General features: G+C 46.3%; 1 long non-coding RNA gene across 7 annotated transcripts; it reads left to right on the top strand.

Annotated features, from left to right (window-relative positions):
• The first annotated feature begins 1,111 nt into the window (after positions 1 to 1,111).
• LOC124707795 lies at positions 1,112 to 6,607 on the top strand. 7 transcript variants are annotated; one of them, XR_007004994.1, is made up of 5 exons: positions 1,112 to 1,967; positions 3,841 to 3,955; positions 4,095 to 4,158; positions 4,938 to 5,142; positions 5,263 to 6,607. It is a non-coding gene; the product is annotated as an uncharacterized LOC124707795 (long non-coding RNA). The 7 variants fall into 7 exon arrangements; XR_007004990.1 differs by lacking the exon at positions 4,095 to 4,158 and having other exon boundaries at positions 1,115 to 1,329; positions 1,900 to 1,967; XR_007004992.1 differs by lacking the exon at positions 4,095 to 4,158 and having other exon boundaries at positions 1,117 to 1,967; positions 5,263 to 5,355; positions 6,344 to 6,607.
• The last annotated feature ends 1,246 nt before the right edge of the window (positions 6,608 to 7,853 follow it).

The raw sequence follows: 7,853 nt of genomic DNA, 5'->3' as shown, positions 1-7,853 counted from the left end.
AGAAGCTGGGTCAAAACCATGTACAAAACGCGGAGCAGCTATTCCGGGAATCTGTGGATCAGCAAACGGCGGAGCGGTGACAAATTACGAGGATATGCCACCGCCAAGTCAAGATAACGCTTGGCTTGTACGTTGCTCTCGCTCTATTACCTCGTCTCCCTGACAATTCCCAAATCGACCACGACACATCGCTATGGAGCACCCCGTGACATAGCTGCCGCCACCACGCTAGCTCCACACCACCGCCGCCGAAGTCCTCTCCGTCGGCGAGAAAGCATTCGCCGCCTCGCCCTCTTCTCCCGGCTACAGGAGCAGAGCGTGGAATACAGGCTCGTGATCGCACAGCCCAAAGCTTCTAAGCCCAACGATTTGGTAGGGAGTGGGGCGGGCCGGGGAGATCAAATGGCGTACCTGCCCTGCTCTACGGCGTCGCCTTCGACGGCCACGTCCTGTTCCTCCTCGTCGTCGCTGGCGGGTGACGCGGAGGGGCCCCCTTGGGACTAGGCGGAGTCGGCGGCAGACGCGAGGTCGAGCTCCGCGGCTAGGAGTTCAGCAAAATCGTCGTCGTCTTCGCTCAGGGAAGACATGGACGGTGACGGTGAATCCGCGGCGAGGCTCACTGTCGAAGCCGCGGCGGCGAGGGCGAGAGGTGTGGCCGTGTGGGGAGCAATTTGGGTGGGTTGGGAGAAGGTTTGCAGGCTCAAGCCAATGATTCCATTGATGAACAACAACTGTTAGATATACAGTACTTGCGATGATCGTGGGCGCTCGCTGGCGCACGGGCGGCGTAAGACTAGGGCAACCCGTTAGACTAGGAACTACCTACAACGGTACAATACACAAATGTACATGAATACAGAGATATCTCCACTAATATAAAAAGACCCAGAGAGTCCCATCCAAACAATCAAGACCGTTCAGATGCCTAGATCCAACGTTCCACGTCCTCCCAGTGATGTATTGTCTGCCAAACACTTTCCCAATCCCACGATCTGGAAAGAGCCCGGCCCCGAGCCTTCCGCCACCACCGCAGTCCCACCTCCATCCTAACCGCACTTGCGCACCACAGCCATCGTCCAATCGTTGCGGTCAGCAGGACCACTGCCGCTGCCGCCGCCGTCAGGCCAACGTCGTGCCGCCATGCGCCTCCACTCCCTGTCTTCGCGACCAATAGGACAGCCGCCCTTCTATCCCTTTCATCGCCTCACCGTGGTTGGAGCTAGCAGGACGTCCGCCGCCGCGCCGCAAGGCGCCTCATCTCAGCGTCTTGAAGGCCAGCAGGAAAAGCCACCCTCCTCTCCCCGTTCGGAATCACGATAGAACAAAGAGGTAATGAAACTCTTTTTTTCCCGACGATACGCATCCACCTCCTGCCGCCGCCCCGTGCATATCCTCCACGCCGCAGCCCGCGAGTGCCGCGCGAGCCTGCAGGAGATCCAGAGAAAGGTAGAGATCCAGTGCCATGGTGAGCTCCAGCGTCGCCAACCCCGGCCGATTCCACTGCACGGCGGCCTGAGATGAATTCAGCGGCGGCTAGGCCACCTCTTCCTCCGCCTATGCCATCTCTCGCCCCCACAATGGTGTCACCCTTCTATTCTACGATCTCGACTAGATGATTAGCATTCATCTTGGTGGAAATCAGCATGCTGAATCTTCGCGTTGGTTTGCTGATTTACCTGAGCCACCCGTCCAGAGGCCAAGGCTGTGGCGTACTGTCCGTGCCGATTTTTGAATTTACTTTCGTTTTTATGTAGATTTTGTTGTCTCTTATTTCTATTCTCCTATCCGTGCAAATTTGTACACAGAAGAATTCCTCTGTTGTATAATTCCTAACACTAATCAGAAGTTGTCTATGGCAATTTTGGGATTCAGCTCACTTAAATATGGTTGCCATTTCAGGTACTTCTCATGGTACGTGTCACTGCCGATCGTGCTAAGGATTCCTCAAATTTTGACAACTTGATCAAGTAAATTTACTGGGAAAGTTGGCTGAGAATAAATTTGGAAGGAGTTATCATTTGATGAGTTCTAGACTTCTTTCAGCAGAACAGAAGGAAATGTTTATTTTGCCCGGCAAAGGCTACGCTGCCGTGTGCCTCGCCAAAATTGCACGGCAAAGCCTTTGCCGTGCAACCAACACTTTGCCGTGCGCCAGCCCGTGTTGCTGTGCGCCAACTTGTTTGCCGTGTGCTACCACTCCTCCCACACGGCAAAGCACGATTTTAAAATTTAAAAAAAAGCACGTCGGAGCAGCCGCGTCGCTTCCGTCGACCGCCGCATCCGCACCGCCAGACGCCACCACCGCTCGGGGCTGCCATGTCCTCACCGCCGCGCACCAGGTCGCGCCATGCCGCCACACGTCACCACTGCGTGCGGCCGCCGTGTCTAGGCCGCCACCAGGCCGCACGCCAGGCCGCCGCCGGACGTCGACCACCGTGCCAGGCCGCCGCGTCCTCGCCGCCGCGCACCAGGCAGCAGGGGCCGCCGTGTCTAGGCCGCCGCACGCCAGGCCGCCGCCGGACGTCGACCACCATGCCGCCGCGTCCTCGCCGACGCGCACCAGGCCGCGCCATGCCGCCGCGTCCTCGCCGCCGTGCACCAGGCCGCGCCATGCCGCCGCGCCATGCCGCCGCGCCATGCCGCCGCGCACCAGGCCGCGCCATGCCGCCGTGCCATGCCGCCGCGTCCTCGCCGCCGAACGTCGACCACCGCGCCATGCCGCCGCGACCTCGCCGTGAAGCAGCTGGCCTCCATGTCCACGGGAAGAGATAAGGCGTGGATTATTTGAGGCTGAGTAGGTGGGCGATAGTAAGAGATAAGGCAGCGTGCTGTCCACAGGAATAGAGAGAGGAAAAGAAAAAGAAAAGGAAGAGAGAGAAGAGAGTAGAGAGCACAGATGGAGAGATGGGTAAAGAGATCCGGGCCGTTCAACACTGTAAATCAACGGCGCGCAGGGACGATCCGCGGGATTTCGTTTCGTCCAATCACGACGCAGAGCTTTTGCTGTGTACTAAACAAGCACATGGCCCATGGTCTTTGCCGTGCAAACCATATGCGCGCTCGGCAAAGGTGTCTTTGCCGAGCGGCTTCACTTTGCCGTGCGCAGTTATTTAACTCTGCCGTGTCATCTGGTTTTGCCGTGTACTTTGCTTCCTCTTTGCCGTGCACATTTCTTTGCCGTGCGTTTAATCATTCTTTGCCGTGCGGTTTTTCTTTGCCGTGCGTTTAGTTATTCTTTGCCGTGCGATCTTTCTTTGCCGTGCGTATTTTTTTGCGTCGGCCGGCAAAGATTTCTTTGCCGTGCGAACCGCGCACGGCAATGTCTCGCCGCACGGCAGCGACGTTTTTTCCCGTAGTGGCCAGTATTAGATAAAGTGTGAGCCGAGATCGGGAGAGTTTGCTCGTGATGATAGTGCAGTCTTAGGAAGCGTACTCTCCCAAAAAAAATTACGAAAAAAGTGATATCAGCATGTGAATGACTTATAGTATATTATTCTTTTTCAAGCTTGTGTTGCTCACGGTGTTTAGTATCTGATGCGATGTAGTGTCTTTTTGGACTGATACTTAACTTGGTTTCCGAAAGTAAAAGCAAGTCTTTTTAGATTGCTCCACGAGTGTTTAGTATCTGACATGAAAGGATAGCGTTGCAATCCATGCCGCTGCAATTGAATAATTCTGTTGCTGCACATTTTTATCAGCTCCATGTTTCCACTTGAAATTTACTGATCACTTTGATTCTTAACAAATTAAATAGCTCGGCTGTGAGTTCTTTTGTACAATTGTACTTCGGATGGATAACAAACTCAAAGCTCATCACGGAAATGCTATGACAATTTTCAGGGAGGAGATATTGTCACCAGATGCAGTTACTTTTCCTGGATAGACAAATCAAAAATTTGTGTGCCAACTTCCAAGCGCACTTCATTACAGGATATAACCAACGGGCAAAACCAAGGTAATTAACAAAAACTGCTGCAGTGAGCATGCTAATTATTGTTTTTCATTTCAGATGTAAAATTATTTAGGCCAAGAAATAAAATGTTTAGTGAATCTCTCAAGCTTCTGAATATGGTACCTGGCCTAATTTTTATTAGGTACAGAAAGTGTTAACAAGCCTCATTTAGCTGTGGAATTCCTTCTCATCAGCCAGTTGTAAAGGTTGTAAATATTCAAAGGATGGATGGGAGAATGAAACGTTAAATTTTCCCTATACATGAGTTCATGTACCGTATATCACATATAGACAAGGTTCAGGTGTTGTGAATCCTATTGAAATATTTTACATTTTACTGATTGCCTCGCAATCATATATTATTTTTTAGTTACTTGCCCGCTAGCTTTCCTTAAATTTAGAGACCAGTTGGAATAAGCACAATTACAAGTATACAACCCATTCCATAATTAGTTTTTATTACATGAAACACTTGAGATGAGATGGGGCTGGGTAGCCGCTTGCTTTGATTAATGCTTTGTAAAGTCATTTATGCATTTGTTGACCTTTGCAGTTTGGGTTCAGTATGAATATGAAATTGAACAACTATTGTTGCTTGGCTGATTCCTTTAACTACTTTTTTTTTCCATAAATGATATGTTTTCTCTGTCATTGGATTTTTTTGATTCAAGTTTATGTTGTATTTAATATCAGGTCATCCATACAGACTGGTAGGTTATAGCTTAATTTCAGCAAGAAATATCATGCATTCATAGTTTATTTTGGACTTAGTATGGTGGGTTTAGTTGTAGGATCTTGGTACTTGGGGTTCCAGATATCTTATATGTGTCTCCCTGAACCAATTTAATGAATTAAGTTGTGATTCAAGTGGTCAAAATATACTGTAAATGTGGCATTATTTCGTTCAACTTATGTTTTCAGTAGTCCCGCATAATGACATTTCTATGATAATTGATACCTCCTATATATTTTCTATATTGGATAGAAGCTAGAGTATAAAATCTCAACATGCTCTCAGACTTGCAACAAGTAATGGGAGGTCAGAGTGAAAAAAGTTGGCAGTAAGAAGGATGATACACCGCTGAAAACTTTGAAGCTTCAGGCTAATCTTCACGTGACGCTGAATGATCCCTCTTTTCATGTTGTTTTGGTCTGAGGTGTGACGCTTCTACGATAAGAATATTGTTATGGTAGGTAACTGGATGTGCAACAAAATTCAAGTCTGAATATTATTTGTACAACTTATACTACATATATGGCACCTCACGTGTAGAATCCTAGATTTTCTGACCCATCACTTGTTTTTGAAGTGCAAGGAAGCAAAATAAAGATAAGCATGCACTACCGTTGGAAGAAGTTCAGCTGAAACTGCTGGACCGGGTGAATGGAACTATTAGTCTGATGTAAGGTCCCTTCCACTTTCTCTTCTAGATAATTTTTGGATGAATACAAGCTGGTATTTTCGGATGAATAATACCATTGTGTTACCTGATCCATTCACTCTTAGAGCTGTGATCGTGCAGCTATACATGACTCACAACAGAGATCTTACTTTGGAGACTTAAGTTCATCAACATGTATTTTCCATATATTTGCTCTCTTCTTACTTTTTGATATTTGATTCTTGTATAATATAGATTTAACCATCATTCGGTGTGTTTTCCTGATATATGATCACTTCCCTTATTCAATATATGAGTACATTTACCTTCTGTCTATTTCACCTATGTTTTTTTAACAAGCCGAAGTGTTTGGAATGCTTCGGTATCTTTTTGGGAGTTGGTACTCATGCATTTGAATTATGCGCGTTGTGATGTTAGCATGTGAAGAACCTTACGGGTAGTCTTGGAAATTAGGTTTTTGGCTGGAGAGATAGTTTTGTTCCAAACTTTATATATTCTGTTATTTATAACATCCTTCAAAAACTACATATAATGGTATACATTTCAGATTCAGTGATCGATGTTAACTATGAAGACTCCAGAAACATGACCAAGCCATACCCTTTTGTTTAATTTGTTCTTCCGCAGTCTGTGGTTTTTGTTTGACATCAATGACAGAATTTGCATGAAGTTCCCTTCCTTGACGGCATATAGGTTTCACTTATGCTCTGGCTGATGTCTTCGCTAACATCAAGCTTGGTATATAGATTCAGAGATAAGCATTTTCTCGCTAACATCAAGCTTGGCATATAGATTCAGAGATTAGCATTTTCTTCGCTAACATCAAGTTATAAGATGTTATTCATCATCTGGCTGATGTCTTCACTCTTAAATTAGTTGAGACTTATTTTTATCACTCTGTTGTAGGTTTAAAGTTGGTAGGGATTGTTAGCTTTTACCACTGTGATCTGGTGCCTATAAAAATCGAATAGACATGTTTTCATTTCAGGGACAGGCTTGGAGAGTGCGTCATCTCCACCTTGGCTAAATTGTTAGTTATTCATTCTTTGTTGAATAATCAGTTTTAAGATATATCATGTGTCCGTCATGAGAGTTACTTGTTGTATTCTCATGCACTTTGATGTTCATCAATTAATTAGTTTGACAAGACAGCAAAGCAATCAAATTGCTTCGTGTACTTTCAAAGTAGAATATATAACTATGTACATGTACATTGTACAACTTCCTTTTGCACGAGGATGTCAAATTTGTATGTCTGATGGCACTTCACCTTTTTCTTGACACATGTTTGAATAATCTTTTTTGGCCAATAGTTTGTTCTTGTGCTACCTTCAGGTTACCTGATATTTCTGTTTGGGTTCTTTGGATTTTTTAACCATGCTTTGAAAACTACATGGCAAAATAAATTCTACCAAAATTTGGTACTCCATACGGGAAATTCTATGATAACACACTAGCACGACATTAAGGTTCCCGAAATATCAAGGTTGACTTTATGTTTTCCGGATTATGCTGCGAATAGACCAAAAGTTATGATAAAACATATAGGTAATATTTATTGTGAAATTCTTGCATGGAAGTGCATTGCACGTGCAAGCTTACTAGTACTGCTCAACAGCCCACGCAGTCTGAACTGGGCTTGGAAGCGCACTCAGACTAGAGCGGAAAAGTGAAGGGGTTCGCAGAAAAAAAACAATAATTTTTCTAACTAGCGTATTTCGATTGCAAACATCTACTCCTATCTAGAAGTAATACTGTAACAAGAAGATTTTGGTGACGTACCCTCATAGAACGAAAAAGGTTAACGTTCCACTAGAGAGTGGATGATGTAGTCGTACGTCATCGCCGACCTTAGGGTCGCGTTGATCCTCGCACAACAAGCGCCACAAATACCAACATCTCCGTGGACTCGCTCACGCAACTCCCGATTTTCTGATCTAGTAGAGAGTGTGGAAGTAAATCTTTTGGATCAGAACACTAGCAGTATGACGATGTGCTGGGGTGGAGTCACCTTCCACGTGCGCAGTTCTTCGAGGAGCCGCGTGCGCGAGAGAAAACTAGAGAGAGACAGAGAGAGAGGGGGTGGAGAGGAGCTCTCCTCGTATTGTGTGTCCTCCACCCCACATGTGATCCTCCTTATATACGGGGGGAGGGGTGGCCGGCCAAGGGAGGGGGCGGCGGCCAAGGTGGCCCCAACCCTAACCCTAGCCGCTCCATCCTTATCCGGCCATTGGGGGGAGTCTTAATGGGCTCCACTCCGGAAAGGACCCATTAAGGTGGGATGCACCTTATAAATTAAATAATAAATATATTTTTATATTAATTCTATTAATAAATATATAATACATATTATTTAACCCTCTGTGATCCGAAACTTCGAATCACTCCGAACATCCTTCTGATCCACGCAAAACTGCTTTTCCGGTTCTCTCTTCTCTATTCCCTGGTGTTTCCAATGACATTATAAACATCTCTAAGAATCAACGAACCCTTAAGTG

Source organism: Lolium rigidum, chromosome 4 (genome assembly GCF_022539505.1).
Source record: "Lolium rigidum isolate FL_2022 chromosome 4, APGP_CSIRO_Lrig_0.1, whole genome shotgun sequence".
Taxonomy (NCBI): Eukaryota; Viridiplantae; Streptophyta; class Magnoliopsida; order Poales; family Poaceae; genus Lolium; species Lolium rigidum.
Note: the sequence above shows the minus strand (reverse complement) of the source record. Positions and strands in the feature narration are given on the sequence as shown.